Source organism: Callithrix jacchus, chromosome 11 (genome assembly GCF_049354715.1).
Source record: "Callithrix jacchus isolate 240 chromosome 11, calJac240_pri, whole genome shotgun sequence".
NCBI classification, from domain to species: domain Eukaryota; kingdom Metazoa; phylum Chordata; class Mammalia; order Primates; family Cebidae; genus Callithrix; species Callithrix jacchus.
This window is the reverse complement of record NC_133512.1, coordinates 118,546,035-118,565,502: the sequence shown is the minus strand read 5'-3', so window position 1 is coordinate 118,565,502 and position 19,468 is coordinate 118,546,035. Positions and strand designations below refer to the sequence as shown.

General features: G+C 46.4%; 1 protein-coding gene across 23 annotated transcripts in view; it reads right to left on the bottom strand.

Moving 5' to 3' along the window:
• The window catches only part of IMPDH1 (inosine monophosphate dehydrogenase 1), a 65,080-nt gene that overhangs the window by 27,489 nt on the left and 18,123 nt on the right, over positions 1-19,468 (bottom strand). The window lies entirely within an intron of this gene.

Genomic DNA, 19,468 nt, shown 5'->3' with positions numbered 1-19,468 from the left:
AAGAGATGGGATTCATGGGAGCAAGCAGGGACCCAGGCACCACCACTGGGACTCTTCTCCCTCACCCCTCCTCATCCCAGCAGCCCTGGCCTCTAGGGCTGAAATACAGTAGTCCCCACTGATACTCAGTTTCACTTTCTGAGGCTTCAGTTACCCGTCGTCAACTGCGATCCAAAAATATTAAATGGGAAATTTCAGGAAAAAAGGTCATAAGTTTTAAGTTGCAAACCATTACCAGGCGTGGTGGCTCACGCCAGTAATCCCAACACTTTGGGAGGCTGAGGAAGGAGGATCACTTGAGTCCAGGAGTTCAACACCAGTTTGGGCAACATAGTGAGACATTACCTCTAAAAAGAAATTTTAATTTAATTTAAAAAAATTAAATTGCATGCCATTCTGAGTAGTGGGACGAAATCTCACGCCATCCCGCTCCACCCGCCGGAGATGTGTAATCATCCCTTTGCTCAGTGTATCCACGCTATTGCTGCCTGCTTTAGTCACTTAGGTGCCATCTGGGTTATCAGATGGAAATAACATAGTATATACAGGGTTCAGTACTATCTGAGGTTTCAGGGATCCACTGGAGGTCTTGGAATGTGTGCCCCGAGGATAAGCCGACCACTGTAATCTGAAAGCCTGGCTGTGTTTCACCCAGCTGTGCATGCTTTTGAATCTCCAGTGAGGCTGAAGGTGGGGGGTAGTGAAGAGCTGGTGCAGTGGTGGAGGTTCTGGTCCAGGAAGCATCTAGGCCGAGACCATAGTGATTCCTCCCACCTACCCTCACAGCTGCTTCTGCACTGGATTCCCACCAAGACGCCCTTTCTCTCAGCCCCAGTGGAACAGGGGGCACCAAGAGTGTGGCTTTAAGGACAGTGTGCTCACCCTCCCTTGCTTTGATTTTCAACTATTTCCTAGCCTGGCCTCATAAGAAAAATATAAGCACTGTGCAGACTGTGCATTTCTCTTGCCTGGGAGGCCCTGACATGATCAGAACCACAACAAACCCCAGCCTTCACCCCAACCCACTCCTGCCTCTCGCCCAGGGCTTGAAAGCAGAGGGACCAGGGTGCTGGTGCTAATGTGTGGGACCAGAGCAGGCCCCCATCCTGGTCCCTGCATTGCCTGGCCTGGAGGAGGTGCTGCTGTGAGTGATTTTCAGTCTGAAGGGTGCAAGTGGGTCAGAAGACGTTCCAGTCCATGTTCAGGAGGGCAATTGGACCCCAAGTTCAAAAATAGCCCCACCCTCCCTCCTTGTAGCCTAAGCCCCTACCTCTTGGCAGGTCATAGGTTGCAAGCAGGCTGCTGTGTTTTAGAATAGAGGGCAGGGAGCAGGGAGGTGTACTGGGGCTTCCTTCTCAAGGTGGGAGGGAGAGAGGAGAAGGGTAGGGTCCCAGCCACAGGACAGATAGTTCCAGGCCCACCTCACCCTCCAAGCCTTCCTCCGCCCCTAGGCAAAGCTTCCCACTTGCCTGATCAGTGCAAGGGCACATCTGGAAGCGACACATCCCCACCCTACTCCCAGGCCTTGAGACCTGGTTGGTTCTCACAGCTGTTCTCACTTCTTCCTGTCCGACCCACTCATTCATTCCGATGCCTGGAGAGGAATTCCCTGTGCTCCTGTTTCCACCCGTCAGTCCTCAGGGTGGGTGTGAGTGTGAGTGGACACCCAGGATTTCCTGCCTGGAGAACTGGGCCTATTGGTTGATCCCCAGGCTTCCTACCCTCGGCTTCCAGCCCCATCTAATTAATTACCTGCAGCCAGGAGCTGTATCCACAGCACTGCCTTCCCCTCCCTCAGGTGCCTCTGCAGCTCAGCCCAGAGCCAACTGCAAAGAGAGGAGGGCAGGCAACACCTCTACTCTCTTGAAGGCACAGAGGTGGGCCTGATGACCCCAGGCCATGTGAGATCTTGTTGGGAGCACAAGAAGCACTCTTCCTGCTCTTTGTCACCCTTCCATTATAAGTCCCATGTGGGTTTTCACTGTATTCCATATCAGGGCTGTGGAACCCTTGACATAATCCTACCCTACCTTCCAGGCAGGCCTAAAAGTGAGTGTGTGTGGTGGTGGCAATGTGCCTGTGTATGTGTGCTGATGTGTGTGTGTGGGGGTGTGTGGTGGTATGTGTGTGGCGGTGGTGTGCTTGTGTGGTGGTATGTGTGTGTGTGGCGGTGGTTTGTGTGGTGGTGTGTTTGTATGGAGGGGTGTGTGGTGGTGTGTTTGTGTGGTGGTGTATGTGGTGCTGTGTGTGTGTGGTGGTATGTGTGTGGTGGTGTGTGTATATGTGTGGTGGTACGTGTGTGTGATGGTGTGTGTGTATGTGTGGTGGTATGTGTGTGGTGGTGTGTGTGTATGTATGTGAGGTATGTGTGTGTGGTGGTATATATGTGTGTGGTGTATGTATGTGTGGTGGTGTGTGTATGTGTGTGTGGTGGTGTGTGTGTGGTGGTATGTGTGTGTGGTGCTGTGTGTGTGGTGGTGTGTGTATATGTGTGGTGGTATGTGTGTGTGTGGTGGTGTGTGTGTATGTGTGGTGGTATGTGTGTGGTGGTGTGTGTGTGGTGGTGTGTGTGTATGTATGTGAGGTGGTATGTGTGTGTGGTGGTATATGTGTGTGTGGTGTATGTATGTGTGGTGGTGTGTGTATGTGTGTGTGGTGGTGGGTGTGTGTGTGGTGGTGTGTGTGCATGTGTGGTGGTGTGTGTGTGTGGTGGTGTGTGTGAGAGAGAGAGTGAGAGAGAGAGAGAGAGAAAGGATGCCCTAGGGCTTCCTCTCCCTGCATACACTGGAAAAAGAGAAAAGGATTTCATATCTGCAGTCTTTTTGTTTTGTTTTGGGACAGAATCTGCCTCTGTTGCCCAGGCTGGAGTGCAATGGCACAAACACAGCTCACTGCAGCCTCGACCTCACCGGCTCAAATGATCCTTCTACCTCAGTCTCCCAAATAGCTGGGACTACAGGGCACACCACCATGCCCAATTAAAATTTAAAAAACATTTTTTTTTTTGTAGAGACGGTCTCACTATGTTGCCCAGGCTGGTCTTGAACCCCCCGGGCTCAAGCAATCTGCCCACCTCAGCTTCCCAAAGTGCTGGGATTACAGGCGTGAGCCACTGCACCTGGCCTGCAGTCTTGACATGCTGTGAAATACTGTCCTGTTTAATTTCTAGCCAACAATATCAAAAAGAATTCTCCTAAGATGGAGAGCAGATTTAGGAAGAGTTTTAGAAAGGTTCCATCACCACCGACCTGCAACAGAGTGAGTATCTGTGGCCCCTAGCATCCTGAGCCAGCAGGGGAGGGTATGGGGTGGGATGTCTATGACAAGTCTGCTGCATGCATTAGCTACTATGCTACTGTGTCCCTGAGTGCTGGCATGGGAGCCAGGTCTGGCAACTATCCTGGCATTGGCAGACGGGAGGAAGGAGGTCTCATGAGCAGATGGAGGCTTCTGCAGCAGTTCTCTCTGCAGGGCCCCTCTGTCAGAGTGTGTCAGCTTCCCCTGCCCTGGCCTTGACCCTGTCACATCTTGGCCTCAGTTTCCTAATGGTTTATCACCTTTTTTTCTGAAGATTGTCATTGCAGTGGAATATATTAAGTGCTAGGTGAGGTAACCGATGAAGGAAGTTACTTGAAAGTGCTTCGGAAGATGTCAAGAACTACACAAACTCAAGTCATGATTCTTAGTGTTTTCATCATAAAGGAGTACTACAGACGTCCCTGCCAGATTGGGAGATGTCTGAGAGTTCACCTACTCCAGTTCTTTCATTTTGCAAATGAGAAACGTGAGGCTTGGTGAAGTGAAGTGGTTTTCCAAGGCCACACAGAGCAATTAAGCCAGCACTGGAGTCCTGAGACACAGCTAGCCGTTCACTGCACATCCACAGTGAACACCGTGCTGTGCAGTGTACCACTTTACATCCATCCCACACAGCAATCCTGTGGAATACGAATATTAATTCTATAGATGAGGAAACTGGCCAAGAAAGGTTTTTTATTTTTGTATTATTTATTTTATTTTTTGAGACGGAGTCTTGCTCTGTCACCCAGGCTGGAATACAGTGGCACGATCTCGGCTCTCTGCAACCTCTGCCTCCCAGGTTCAAGTGATTCTCCTGCCTCAACCTCCCAAGTAGCTAGGATAACAGGTGCACGCCACCATGCCTGGTTAAAAATTTTTTGTATTTTTAGTAGAGACAGGGTTTTACCATGTTGGTCAGGCTGGTCTCAAACTCCTGACCTCAAGTTATCCACCAGCCTCAGTCTCCCAAAGTTCTTGGATTACAGGCATGAGCCCCTGCGCCTGGTCTGTTTTTTTGTTTGTTTTGAGACAAAGGTCTCGCTGTGTCCCCTAGGCTGGAGTACAGTGGTGCGATCTCTGTTCATTGCAACCTGCACCTCCCAGGTTCAAGTGATTCTCATTCTTCAGCCTCCCGAGTAGCTGGGACTACAAGGCTCCCGCCACCATGCCCAGCTAATTTTTGTATTTTTAGTAGAGATGGGGTTTCACCATGTTGGCCAGGCTGGTCTCCAACTCCTGACCTCAAATGATCCACCTGCCTCAGCCTCCCAAAGTGCTAGGATTACAGGAGTGAGCCACCATGCCCAGTGGGTTTTTTAAAACTCACTTACAGCTGGACATGGTGGCTCACCCCTATAATCTCGGCACTTTGGGAGGCTGAAGGCAGGAGGATCACTTGAGCCCAGGAGGTCAAGACCAGCCTGGGCAATATAAGGAGGCTCCATCTCTACAAAATTTTAAAGTAAATAAAAATAAAAATAAAATAGACTTAAAAAAACCTGAGCTATAATTCATATGCCAAAAAATTCACCATTTAAAATGTACAATTCGTGGATTTTAGTTTATTCACTAGCACCACTATCTAATTCCAGAACATTCTTATCACCAAAAAAAGAAACCCTACACCCAATTAACAGTCACTCCCTATACTTCCCTCCCCCCACCCGCTGGCAACCTGCAATCTATTTTCAGTCTCTATGGATTGTCTATTCTGGACTTTTCGCTTTATTTTCATATAAATCCAACAATATGTGGCCTTTTATGTCTGGCTTTTCACCCCCTTAAATTGTTTTATTTACAAACAGTAAAATTCACTTTTTGGTAGTTCTGAGTTTTGACGATGTAAAGTCATGTGACCACTGACACAAGCAAGACATGGAACAGTTCCCATTACTTTACACTGCTCCTCTGTCATCAGCAGTCCCACCACCCTCCCACTGACCCAACACCCTAATCCTTTGCAACCCCTGAGTTCCTATAATTTGGTCTTTTCCAGATTGTCCTATAAATGGAATCATATAATATGGAGCTCTTTGCACCTGACTGCTTCCACTTAGCATAATGCACTTGCAATTTACGCATACTGTTTTCTGTATCCACATTGCCTTCCTTTTGATTGCTGAGTAGTGGTTCATTATATGGACGTACCACAGGCTGTTTATCCACTTACCAGCTCAAGGACACCTGGGGTTTCAGTTTGGGGCAATTATAAATAAAACCAACATAGACATTCACATACGGGTTTTTGTGTCAGTGAAGTTTTCATTGCTCTTGGTTAAATCAGAGTGGGACTGATAGGGCCTGTGGTACGTTGTATCTTTAATTTTATAATAAAATGCTAAATTGTTTTTGCAAATTAGCCACACTATTTTGCATCCCCAGTTCCAGTTCTCTGTGTACTTCTCAGTATGTGGTATGGTCAGGTTTTGTGTGTGTGTGTGTGTTTTCACCATTCTGATAGGTGTGGTTATAAAATTTGCTTAAAATCATACATATATAGCCAGTGGCAGAGTTGCTATTTACTTTTAATTTACCTGTCTCCAAAATCCATTCTCTTGCTTGCTTGCTTTTTTTTGGGAGGGAGTTTCACTCTTGTCACCCAGGCTGGAGTGCAATGGCACGATGTCGGCTCACTGCAGCCTCTGCCTTCTGGGTTCAAGCGAATCTCCTGCCTCAGCCTCCCAAATAGCTGTGATTACAGGTGCCCATCACCACACCCAGCTAATTTTTGTATTTTTAGTAGAGACAGGATTTCACCATGTTGGCCAGGCTGGTCTCAAACTTCTAACCTCAGGTGATTTACCCACCTCGGCCTCCCAAGATGCTGGGATTACAGGTGTGAGCCACTGCGCCCGGCCAATCCATTCTCTTTCTACCAAAACTTAAGACCTACTGCTCCTTAAATAATCCATTTACTCCACCTTAACTCAGAGTACAGTGCCAGGTGGCCAGTAAATCCACTCTACCAGTTGGACAGCCTAGGTTATGTTGCAGGAAGAACAGTAACAAAACCTAACTCTTAGTGGCATGACATAACCAAAATTTATTTCTCATTTATTCTGCATGTGCATTGTGGGGTCAGATGGGGCTACTCTAAAACCCAGGCTGATGGAGCAATGACTGTCTGGAAGCCTGCCACTAGCTGTGGCAGAGGGCAAGAGAGCTCTGAAGGTCTCACAAAGTCAATAAAATGCTCCAGGCTAGCAGTGATAGCATCAATTTCACTTACATCCCATTGGCCACAACTACTGTAGTCCATGGCCACACCCAATCACAAATGACCAGGGAATACGATCCTATTGAGTGGCCAGAAGGCAGAGAGGAGGAAAAATCTGGCTAGCAGCTTTAATGTGTACCATGTGTATTAGTAATTACCATTGAGAAGATGGGCAACACTAAGTGAAAAGGGTACTTATAAAGGGTTGCATTATTACAAAAATTAATCCCCCTAGGATCTTCAACGCCTTCTTCACAGTTGCCACAGAAAGCCTTGGTTGGGTGCAGAGGCCCAGCAACGACACAGACAGGCCCTTCAGCTGTCCTTTCTTCTAGATTCGGGAAGAGCTCACATGGTTTATAAACATAGTTCCCATTAAGTTCAGCAACAAATAGGCTGGAAATCCAACTTTTATGCCCCTTACTCCATTCCTTGGATTCATATTCTTACTCCAGCCATGCCCTAATTCCACTTCTGGGAGTAGGTGGCAGGTACCCCCCTGAACCTCAGGTTCATGATGCTATTGGGCAGTTCATATGGGATGGAGCAGGGAGCTGTGGGAAAAGATATTCCTACACAGTCCTGCCTGAGGCTTTGGAGGAGACCCCAGAGAGCACGTTGGCCAAAGTTATTGGGACTAGCTGAGAGAGGTGCTGAATGTCCACGAGCTTGGCAGACAGAAGCCTGGCTGAAACCCTTAGTTCCTTCCATATTAGCTATGTGACCATAGACAGGCATTCTGAGTTGTTTCTTCTTCTGGAAAACGAGGATGATTATGACTTCTGTTAACATGCTATGAAGAACAGCAGTTTATTAGTATTAATTAAACATCCGGCACATAGCAGTGGCTTCATAAAGCTATTATGACTGTGATAGCTGAAGCCAAACAGCCATCCTGAGCATTTTCATACTCACTTTGCAGAGATGAGCTCTATATGAATATAGCCTGAGACTTGGTTTCACTTGACCTCGGGCTATATTCAGAGCGAAAGGATGAAGTATTATTGCTAATTCACTAAAACTAGTGTTTTATCTCCTAACTATTGGAATAATTTTATGTCATTGTTACTGTTTTCATTACATGTGCATACCTAACTTGCATGAATGAAATATAAACTTAGATGTCATAATCAAAGTCAAAATGGTGATTAATTTATGCCAATTAGGTATTCTGGGGAAATAAAGAAAAATAAATAAATAAAAAATTTTAAATGGTAATTAAAAAGAAGAACTCTAGAGAAACTTTTTGCTAACCTCTCTTACCAAAGAAGCTTACGCAAATTAAAAATTAGCTTTAATTTTTTAGCTTTTACACCACAGCCCTAGTTTTAATCTTGAGTTTGTAATTACTTTGTGTACCATCGTACGATGGCTAATAAAAATAAATTAAATCTCTAAACAGTCACATAAACTTTTTAAAAGCAAATTGGCTTGGATGGCTTCACTTGAATCCATGTCTGGGGTGCTGGGACAAGACTGCCCCCTTCTGGGACTTTTCAGTACTGCAGTGACTCCTTACTCAGGCAAGCTCTTTGCCTTCATTCATTGGAAAGGGCCCTGGTAGAACCCAGGCCATCTCTTTCCATCTTCAGGGCTGTAGGTTTTTCCATGGTGCTCAGACTGCTACAGAACAATAGTCTTCAAGTGTCTTGGGTTTTCAGAAGTCTTTCTGCATGCTCTTTGAGGAAAGAGGCCGCATCTACTCCCCAACATTGTTTTACATTGGTATAGCACTTTCCAGTTTAAAGAACAATTTCAGCCGGGCACGGTGGCTCACGCCTGTAATCCCAGCACTTAGGGGAAACCAAGGCGGGCAGATCACGAGGTCAGAGGTTCAAGACCAGTCTGGCTAACATGGTGAAATCTTGTCTCTACTAAAAATACAACAATTAGCAGGACCTGGTGGCGGGTGTCGTTAATCCCAGCTACTTGGGAGGCTGAGATAGGAGAATTACTTGAACTCAGCAGGTGGAGGTTGCAGTAAGCTGAGATCAGGCCACTGTACTCCAGCCTAGGGCGGGGACAGACCAAGATGCCGTCTCAAAGAAAAGAACAGTTTCACACTCATTATTTCACGTGTCATTATAATCCTGTGACTTAAGACGAGACACGAATGATTATCATCATTTTACATGGAAGAACAAAGGTTAAGAGACAGTAAGTGGCTTGCCCAAGAGCTCCCAGCTAGTAAATGGGAAAGAAGTTCTACAACCCAGGCCTTGGGATATGGGGTTTGCATTCTTTCTGCCTAACCATAATAAAAATATTACTTTTATTTTCACAATATCCTATTTACTATGTGGTAAGTCAGTGATTCTCAACCTTAGCTGCACACGAAAATCTCCTGGGCTACTTAAACCTAAGTAACTGTCCTGTCTGGGCCCTCCCCGACCAATTACCTTGAGTCCGTGGTGGAGTTCCAGGCATCTGTGGGCTTATTAGCTCCTCCAGGTGTTTCTAATGTACAACACCAAATGCCATTGTGTGGGGCTTTGTTTAAACCTCATCACAATCCCACCAGCTAGGTATACCAGCCACGTGCTGAAATGATATGCAAATTGCCCAGCTGACCTTGGATAGCCCCTAACACCACAATTCCCAGACTGTTCACTAAGGCGTTCCAAGTCTCCATGATGGATTCACAAGGATTCAGCACCACATTTGAAAAGTATCAGGGAGGCTGGGTGCAGTGGTTCACACCTGTAATCTCAGCACTTTGGGGGGCCAAGGTGGGCAGATCACTTGAGGTCAGGAGTTCGAGACCAGCCTGGCCAACATGGTGAAACCTTGTCTCTAACAAAATACAGAAAAAAATTAGCCAGGCAGGGTGGTGGGCTCCTGTAATCCCAGCTACTCGGGAGGCTGAAGCAGAAGAATTGAGTGAATCTGGGAGGCAGAGGTTGCAGTGAGTCGAGATCGCACCACTGCACTGCAGCCTGGGCAACAGAGTGAGATTCTGTCTCAAAAAGAAAAAAATCCTCAGGAAACAGCAATACTCAGCTGTGGAGGGCACCAAGGAACTACTGTGCTAGCTTATGGTAGTTCACCATTTCCACAGGAGATGACGCTATATTCCTTCTAATGGCAGTATCTTCGAAAAACAATTTTTTTTTTTTTTTTCAGCATGAAAATCAGCATGAAATAGGATATCAGTGTGGTAGTGGTCAATCTGATTCCAAAGTTGGGGAAGTAGCACAGTGCCCAATAGGCATAGCTCTCCCATTAGTAAGTAATTGGTAATTTAAGCAAGAAACGATTTTTTTTTCTATTTATGTGCATTATCTTTTTAAACAGTTAAGTTGTTAGGACATAAATACTTATTAACTTGTTTGGACCTAACAATTTACTTGAAGGTAAATTTGTTGTATTTTTTTTAAGGCACTGACATACAAGGGGCACCCTCTAATGCCAAGGCTACACGATAGAAGGGCAGAAGTAGGACTCGATCCGTCCGAGCCCTGAGTCGAATGCTTAACATTTCTTTGAACTGGGCTCAATCATTGCTTTTCTTCTGTGCCCTGTCCTGGATGCCAAACCCTCAGCATTGAGTTAGGGGTCAACCCGGAAATGACAGAGCATAAATTAAACACGACTGTCAGGACCACGCATGAGTACAATGTCCTTTGCCAAATTACATAACATCCCTGAGCCTCAGTTTCTTCATCTGTAAAATGGGGATGGCAAAACCACACTACAAGGTTGTTGTGATGATTAAACAACCTAAAAATCGCGACCTGTTTGCTTTAGAGCAGGGACTCAGAGTTTATTCTCTCCCTTTCTCCCCTCCTCACTTCCATGACAGACCTGAAGACATGAGGGCACACAAGTGTGCATGGAGGTGTGAAACACACTCACACGTGCAACCACCAGACTGCCTGTACGCCGTCCTCAGCCTCAGGCACATTGTTAGTACAGATTTACTTACATGCATGCATACATACATACATACAATCACAACACCTTGTCTGATTAAATCAGCACGAAAACCGATAGGACCATGAGGCAAACAAAATAAGCTCTTGAACTCACTCTCCTTTCTCCACATGTCCTCAACTGGGAGATCCTCTGCCAGCCCCAAGTGTTGTGCAGGCTCAGTCAGTCCACATCTGCCTACCTTCCAGTCGCCCATTATGTCACTGTACATATGCCACTGGAACAAAGGGACACTCCGGACCTAAAAATGTCTTCCATTTCATCCCCACACCCCTACTATTGGTTCTTTTTGTTTTTTTGAGACAGAGTCTCACTCTGTCACCCAGGCTGGAGTGCAATGGCACAATCTTGGCTCACTGCAACCTCTGTCCCTGGGTTCATGAAATTCTTCTGCCTGAGCTTCCTGAGTAGCTGGGATTACAGGCACATGCCACTACGCCCGGCTAATTTTTGTATTTTTAGTAGAGATGGGGTTTCACCATGTTGGCCAGGCTGGTCTCAAACTCCTGACCTCAGGTGATCCACCTACCTCAGTCTCCCAAAGTGCTGGGATTACAGGTGTGAGCCAGCACGCCCGGCCCTACCATTGGTTCTTAACAGCAGCAGCTCCAGAACAGATTATCACCACCACCCCCAGGTGTTATTTGCAGGAGAAAGGTCCCTATACCAGTCAAGGCGTTTAGGCCTTCATTTTATTTTATTTATTTATTTTTTTGAGACAGGGTCTCGCTGTGTCATCCAGGCTGGAGTGCAGTGGTGCAATCATGGCTCACTGTAGTCTCAACCTGTAAGACTCAAGTGATCCTCCCACCTTAGCTTCCCAAGTAGCTGAAACTACAGATGTGTGCCACCACATCCTGCTAATTTTTAAAACAATTTTTTTGTAGAGACAAGGGTCTCATTATGTTTCCTAGGCTGGTCATGAAGTCTTGGGCTGAAGAGATCCTCCTGCCTCAGCCTCCCAAAGTGTCAGGATTATAGGTGTAAGCTACTGTGCCCAGCTGGTTTTCATCTTTGAATATTACTTCTTTGGGCTTGAAACCTTTTATAAAATAGACCTCTCTCTACAAGAGGTAAATCTATGTCTCACTTAGCAGATGGCTGAACTCCAGGTCAGCTACTGAGGAGGAAATAGAAGAAGCAGTGTCCCTAAAACATTCATCCCATAAATATCTCATGAGCATCTACTATGTGTTAGGCACAGGGGCACAGGCATGAACAAGACCCTATCACTGCCCTCAAGGCTTTTTAATCTAATAAAGGACCAAGGCTAGGAAACAGATGATTACAAGTCCCATGTGACATATGCTAATCCAGGAAGGAATTATGGGAGCACAGAGGAGGGACACTGAACCAAGACTCAGAGCATGGGCGAAGACTTCCTGAAGGAAGCGACATCAGACTGAAACTTAAAGGATGAGGAGGAGTTAGGACCACAACAGAATTGGGACCATTCCAGGTAGAAAAAACAGAACAGCACAGAAAAAAGTCCAGGGGTGAAGAAGCATGGAGTGTGGGACTTGGGTGCACCTCGAAACAAGTGTGGGGCATAGTTAAGACCACTTTTTTTTTTTTTTTGAGACAGAGTCTCGCTCTGTTACAGGCTGGAGTACAGTGGCGTGACCTTGGCTCACTGCAACCTCCTCCTCTCAGGTTCAAGTGATTCTCCTGCCTCCTAAGTAGCTGGGATTATAGGCGCCTGCCACTATGCCTGGCTAATTTTTGTATTTAGGAGAGATGAGATTTCACTGTGTTGGCCAGGCTGGTCTCAAACTCCTGATCTCAAGGGATCCACCCACCTCAGCCTCCGAAAGTGCTGGGACTACAGGTGTGAGCTACCGTGCCCAGCCCAGAACCACTTTTTTTAAGTCCAAAATTTAGCCCAGAATTTTCATTTAACAACTATTTGCTGAGCTCCTCCATACGTAAAGACCCCTTGCTATTGCATGCTGTGTGTGTAAGAACATCAGCACAATGGCTGGGCGCAGTGGCTCACGCCTGTAATCCCAGCACTTTGGGAGGCTGAGGTGTCCAGGAGTTTGAGACCAGCCTGGACAACTTGGTGAAAGTCCATCTCTACTAAAAATATAAAAATTAGCTGGGCATAGTGGCACATGCCTGTGGTCCCAGCTACTTGGGAGGTGGAGGTGGGAGAATCCCCTGAGCTTGGGAAGTTGAGGCTGCAGTGAGGTGAGATCATGCTGCTGCATTCCATCCCTTGGCGAAGGGAGTGGGAACAAAAAAAGAAAAAGAAAAAAGAAAGAAAGAGATACCTGCACGTCATAACACTGTGAGCCATATGAGGCCCAAACTAATCTTCCCTGATCTTGCCACACCTGGACACACCCTCTTAAGACTAGTTATCCCAGGCTAGCGCCCTTCCTAGATGGCAGGACTGGTTTGAATCTTGGTTGTCATTTGTCCTAACTCCCGGCATGCTTTGGATTCCAGCAACCCCATGAGAAAGCCTCAGCCTCAGGCAGAGCTTGTACTAAACCTGCAGCCATCGGGTATAGTGGGTCAGAGGTGAGGCGACACAGGTGGTGCTGCACCCATTCTGGGTTTCAGAGGCCTGGAGATGTCTTCTTGCTCCCATCAGTAACTTGAGTGTAGGGAAAAAGGTGGGAAATGAGATGTTTTTTAGTTGAGGACTGGACACCAAAATTCTGACCACAGCTGAGGAGACAATTTGCCTTATTCTATTTAAACCTTTGGGGCACCCAGATTGTGCAGGACAGGAGGTTAGGGTGGTGTGGCTAGAAATCCACTCTCAACATAATGTCCACATGGTGGCATGACATCCAGGTATAATACCCCAGGCCAGGACTGACACCTACCTGTCCCCACCTGGGGACCTTGAGTGACCAAATGCAAAACACCAACCTCACCACCATCTTTACAAGTTGTTATGAGTAAAATTCATCAGAATAGAAACTTCCCATCCCAAAGAGACCACTGCTTCCAAGAAGCCTTTCAGCTGACCATTCAGTCCTTGACCTGCTTGTGACCGGAGCAAGACCTATTCCTTTCCCAGCTTTTGGAAACGACTCAGTCACTTTGGCCCGCCCTGCCTAGCCCAGGTTGCTGACCTCATGGGTGAGGGTGGAGACCTAGCTGGAGAGGGACCTTTCACCTATTTCCCTATTGCACTCATAGGTCCCTACAGGGTGCAGGAAGGCACCTGCGTGTGGCAGTCAGACTGTCACACGAAGACTCCTCTTGGGCCTTGGGGGACCCGGACTGGGCTCTACCATCCTAAGGGGGTTTACAATTCTGTCCAGTGGTGGGGGTGCCTGGTGCTCCTCCTCAGGGAGCCTTGGAACGCCCAGCAGCAGGTCGTGATGTGGTCACCCTCAGGAAGAGGGAGTGGCTGCCTCCCTCAGTTCTGGGAACATCCCTTTGGGAGGCCCCTCCACTCAGAGAACAATCCACGAGACCCCAAAGGCACCCACAGACCCTCCAGCTGGGACCTGAGGGTGGCTTCTGAGATGACGCAGAGACTGTCCCTGGCTATGAGACTGGGCATAACTGGTGGCCCCAAATCACAATCTGGCAATGGAGCCCTCCCGCCCCCACTCCCACCCCCCGAGGATTCTGGTTTTGGTGTCCACCCACCCTCTCCCTGCCTCAATATCTCAGTTGCAGGGTAAAGGTGAGGACAGACCCCTCCCGTTATGGGTGGCCCAGGATGGTTTCTGGCTGAATCAGCTCTGCCGGGAGAGCACTGCTCCAGTCAGTGGTGGGACTGGCCCACTCACTTCCTCCCTGAGCTGGGAGGTCCAGCTACCCTGGAAGTGCCCTGAACTGCTCCTCGACCCCTGCAGGTCAGGGCACCTGCTGAGATCTCCCCCTCTTCCTGGGACAAACAGCGTTATCGTGGCATTGCATTACCTCCCCAGCTCGTACTTTGCTAGTAAAGCAATTTTACTCACAGCTAAAAGGAAAGACCCTTCCCCAGGAGGGACCCCTTCCACTCTCAAGAGGCAGGGGCAAGGATATATACACACACACAGAAGGCGGAACATGAGAGAGGCAGTATGAGAAATAGTTAAAAGCACAGATTCTAGCAACCTGACTTGAACTTGTCTCAATTCTGCCATTTTTGGGGGCTCTGTTGTTCTAGGTGAGTTCTTTTCCTCAGAAGCCAGTTTCCTCATTTGTAAAATGGCCAATAGTTATGATGGCACTTTTTTAAAGGATTACTATGAAAATTAAATGAGACGAAACATGGAATGCTCTTAAATGGTGCCTGGCACAGGACAGGAGCTCAGTGCATGGCTTTAAAATGTGCCTTTCAGGACAACACTTAATCCCGACGGGTGGGAATTTCACACAAAGTAGAAAGTATGTTTGGGCAGGCAGGGTTTGTATTGCCACCCACGCTGTATTGAATAGACTAGACTGTGCCTCCTGCCCCCATTTCTGTTTCTCTTCTGGATAAAACAGTCTTAATTAGAGACAAGCTGGGAACTAGGATGCAAATAGCATTTCCTAAAACTCCTAAACGTGCCTCAATCAATCCCTGTCTGCCCACACACAGCAGGGTGCATCTTGGTCCCCTGGAGCCACAGACCGGGAGCCAACCTGGATGTCTCTTTGTTCCCTTTACATAATAAAAATCAAACTCTATTGATCTTTTCTAATTATAGACTATAGATTCTTTCTTTCTTCTTTGTCCTTGTTGCCCTTGCCCAAACTAGAGTCAAATTCTGGAGGCATCAAAAATCTCAGTGGAGGCAGAAAAGATGAGTAAGAGCTTCACAGATGAAGAAAGGGTCATTTCAAGTTTTGGGAACAGTACAAGCAAGTTTCAGAGACTTCCCATGACATGGTGCTCCGTGGAACAAAATGTGGCTCTGTATATAGGAACGGAGGCCCAAGCAGAACCACATGGTATGATAGCTGGGCACACAAACACACGGCTACACTGCCTGGCTTTGAATTCTAGCTCCATCATTAATTAGCAAGTTACTTAATTTCCATGTGTCTCATTCCTCATCTGTAAAATGGAATCATAATAGTGCCTCTAAGGGTTGTTGGGAGGATTCAATGCACTGATAGATGGAGAGAACTTAGTATAGTGCTGAGGCATAGTAAGTACCCATAGATATTACTGTTCCCAATTTCTGTGTAAGTGCTGGAGCAGCCCACCCTTCACTATTCAACTTCAAGTCCACCTGCACAGGAAGCCGCCTTTAATTAATCTGAAATGGCTGTCAAACATCACCCCAATGTACTCACCCACTCTCATTTGTCAGTATCAATGTTCTGTTTGGCTTTTTCTGTGTTTTTGTGTGTGTGTGTGTGTGTGTCTCACTACTGTCACCCAGGCTGGAGGACAGTGGCACAATCATGGCTTACTGCAGCCTGGACTTCCCAGGCTCAGGTGATTCTCCCACCTCAGCCTTTCAGCCTCCTGAGTAGCTAGGACTACAGGTGCGCACCACCACATCTGGCTATTTTTTTTTTTTTTTTTTTTTTTTTTTTGGTAGAGACGGGGTTTTGCCTTTGCCATGTTGCCCAAGCTGGTCTCAAAGTCCTAGGCTCAAGCAATGTGCCTGCCTCGGCCTTCCAAAGTGCTGGAATTACAGGCACAGAATAAATGTTTTAACAAACTTATTCTCCAGCTCTGGGTTGGGGGTTGGTCACATCAACAGAGAAGGAAGCTTACTGTAAACATTAGGGAGTTGTCTGTGACACAATGACTCAGTTAAGCATTCAACATTCGGTCAGCAAATATTTACTTATTTATTTATTTTTTTAAACCAGAACACTTATCGCATGACTAATCATTGAAACTCTTAAGATAAAGTGGATGCTGCAACAGCTGCCCTCTTGGGTTGAGTTGTTCCTTCACGGCATCTGTGCCTGAATCTGCAATATACAATTTTGTAGCTGTCTCATTCACCCAGACCCAGAGGTATTTCGTCTTCTATCCTTGGCACTCCAGTTATACTTCCTCTTGCATTTGGCAGGGTAGCCACATTTGCCACAGTCATCTTCTGAAGGTGGCAGGACTTAGAGCCACAGAGGTGGCACAACATGGGTGTCTTATTGTGATGCTTTCCAAACAGTAACGTTCCCTTCATCATCTTGCTTCTGTGGCTGAGACCAAAGAGACTGGAAGAGAAGGCACTTCCATTATATCTGGTCAGCAAATATTTACTGAACACTTACTATGTGTCAGACACCATGTTCCTCACGGCTTCCCCTAAGGCTCCAAGTAGAATTAGGCATGAGGGCGATTGATTGAAAGGTCTCTGAGAAACCAACCTTTGTCTCTAACATCCCTCCTCCTGGCCACTTGCAAGATTTAGCACCGATTACCCATCTTCAAACCCCTTGTATTAGTCTGTTCTCATGCCACTATAAAGAACTGCCAGAGACTGGGTAATTTATAAATGAAGGAGGTTTAATTGGCTCACAGTTCCTCATGGCTGGAGAGGCCTCAGGAAACTTACAATCACAGTGGAGAGGGAAGCAAACACATCCTTCTTCACATGGTGGCAGCAAGAAGAAGTGCAGGGCAAAAGGTTGGAAAAGCCCTTAATAAAACCATCAGATCTCATGAGAACTCACCCACTATCTGGAGAATAGCAGCATGGGGGTAACTGCCCCATGATTTGATTACCTCCCACCAGGTGCCTCCTAAGACATATGGGGATTATGAGAAGTACAATTCAAGATGAGATTTGGGTGGGGATACAGCCACACCATATAATCCCTCTTAAAAATAATGCATTCTATCTAGGCTGCTGTAGCGGCTCACACCCATAATCCCAGTGCTTTGGGAGGCTGAGATGTGAGGAACACTTGAGGTTAGGAGTTTAAGACCAGCCTGGGCAACCAAATGAGACCCTATCTCTATAAACAAACAAAACAATTAATTAGCTGGGCACAGTGGTGTGTACCTGTAGTTTCAGCTACTTGGGGTGGGGCAGGGTACTGACTTGGGAGGATCACTTGACCCCAGGAGGTTGAGACTGCAGCAAGCTATGATTGTACCACTGTACTCCAACCTGGGCAACAGAGAGAGACCTTGTCTCTAAAAGTAAATACATACATAACATACATACATACAGCTGGGTACAGTGACTCACACCTGTAACCCCAGCACTTTGGGAGGCCAAGGCAGGAGGATTACTTGAGCTCAGAAGTTCAAGACCAGACTGGACAACATTGAGACACCCATCTCCATAAAAAAAAAATTTTAAAAATGGGTCAAGGTTCTAATTTAACCAAAGAGAGGTCATACATCAATTATCTAACAGCATAGGAATTCCATTATCTGATTAACTCATCTTCTACAGCCATACCACCCTGAACTCCTGATCTTGCCTGATTAACTCATCTTCCAGAGCACATGGATCTGTAACAGGCTCCAGTGGGGCTGAGACAGAGTCTCGCTCATCACCCAGGCTGGAGTGCAGTGGCGTGAGCTCGGCTCAGTGTAGCTTCTGCCTCCTAGGTTCAAGTGATTCTCCTGCCTTAGCCTCCTGAGTAGCTGGGATTACAAGTGCCTGTGACCATACCTGGCTACAATTGGGTGAAGGATTTACATAGACATTTCTCCAAAGGAAGCTTACAAATAGCCAATATGCAGATAAAAAGATGTTCAACACCACTAGTCATTAGGGAAATACAAATAAAATCCACAATAAGATACTACCTAACAACCAGAAGGTTGGCTAAAATTTAAAAAAAGTAAAGACAAAAACAAGAGTTGATAGGATGTGGGGAAACTGGAAACTTCATATATTGCTGGTAGAATTATAGAATGATGCAGCCACTTTAGAAAATAGTTTGGCAATTCCTCAAAATATTAAACATAGAGATACCATATAACCCAGCAATTCTACTCCTAGTTGTAGACTCAAGAGAATTGAAAACATATATCTACATAAAGCTTGTATACAAATATTCCTATCAGACTTATTCATAATAGCTAGGGTGGAAACTACCCACATGTCCATCAATTGATGAATAGGTAAACAAAATGTGGTATATCTATACAACAGAATATTACTTGGACAGGAATGAAATTCTGATACAAGCTACAACATGCATGCCATGAGAACACTGTGCAAGTTGGAAGAAAGGGAGGCAGGAAAATAGCAGAGTAAGCTGGGGGCGAAGGGGACCCATGCAGGCTAGCTTAAGCAGTAGCAAAAGCAAAGCATGCAAAATAGCAGAAATAGAACATACTAAATAAGGGAATAAGCAGGACATACATAAGGGAGCAAGCAGAGAGCTGTTGAAACATGCAAGATAAGAAAAAAGAGAAAGACTCGCAGTAGCAATTTGGTCACAAAAAATAAAAATAAAGATGAGCAATTTGGTCAAAAGAGATAAAGATTGAGCAAGAGGAAAAAAACATATAAAAGGCCATGAAATGTAACAAAGTAGGGCTGATACCACTTGCCATTCAGCCCGCTCTCCCCTCTCCAGGCGTGTTACCATGCAAACAAACTTTTGCTGCTTTGCTATCCTATGTGTGTGTGTCACGTCCAGTTCTTTCTTTGGGACACCAAGAGCCTGCAACTGCGCAGCACCATCCATTAACTAAACCAGACACAAAAGGTTATACATTACTCATTTATATGAAATGTCCAGAATAGTATTCCTTTGTATGGAACCTAAAAATAGGCCGGTTGCATGGCTCACGCCTGTAATCCCAGCACTTTGGGAAGCCAAGGCAGGAGGACCACTTGAGCTCAGGGATTTGAGACCAGTCTGGACAACATAACAAGACCCAGTCTCCACAAAAATAAAAAATAAAAAAATGAGCAGGGTGTGGGGTGGTGCATGCTTGTAGTCCCAACTACTTAGGAGGCTGAGGTGGGAGGATCCCTTAAGCTGTGGAGTTCAAGGCTGTAGTGAGCTATAATGGCACCACTGCACTCCAGCCTAGGTGACAGGGCAAGACCTCATCTCAAAAAAGAGTTCTTGGGGGCCGGGTGCGGTGGCTCATGCCTGTAATCCGAGCACATAGGGAAGCTGAGACAGGAGGATCACCTG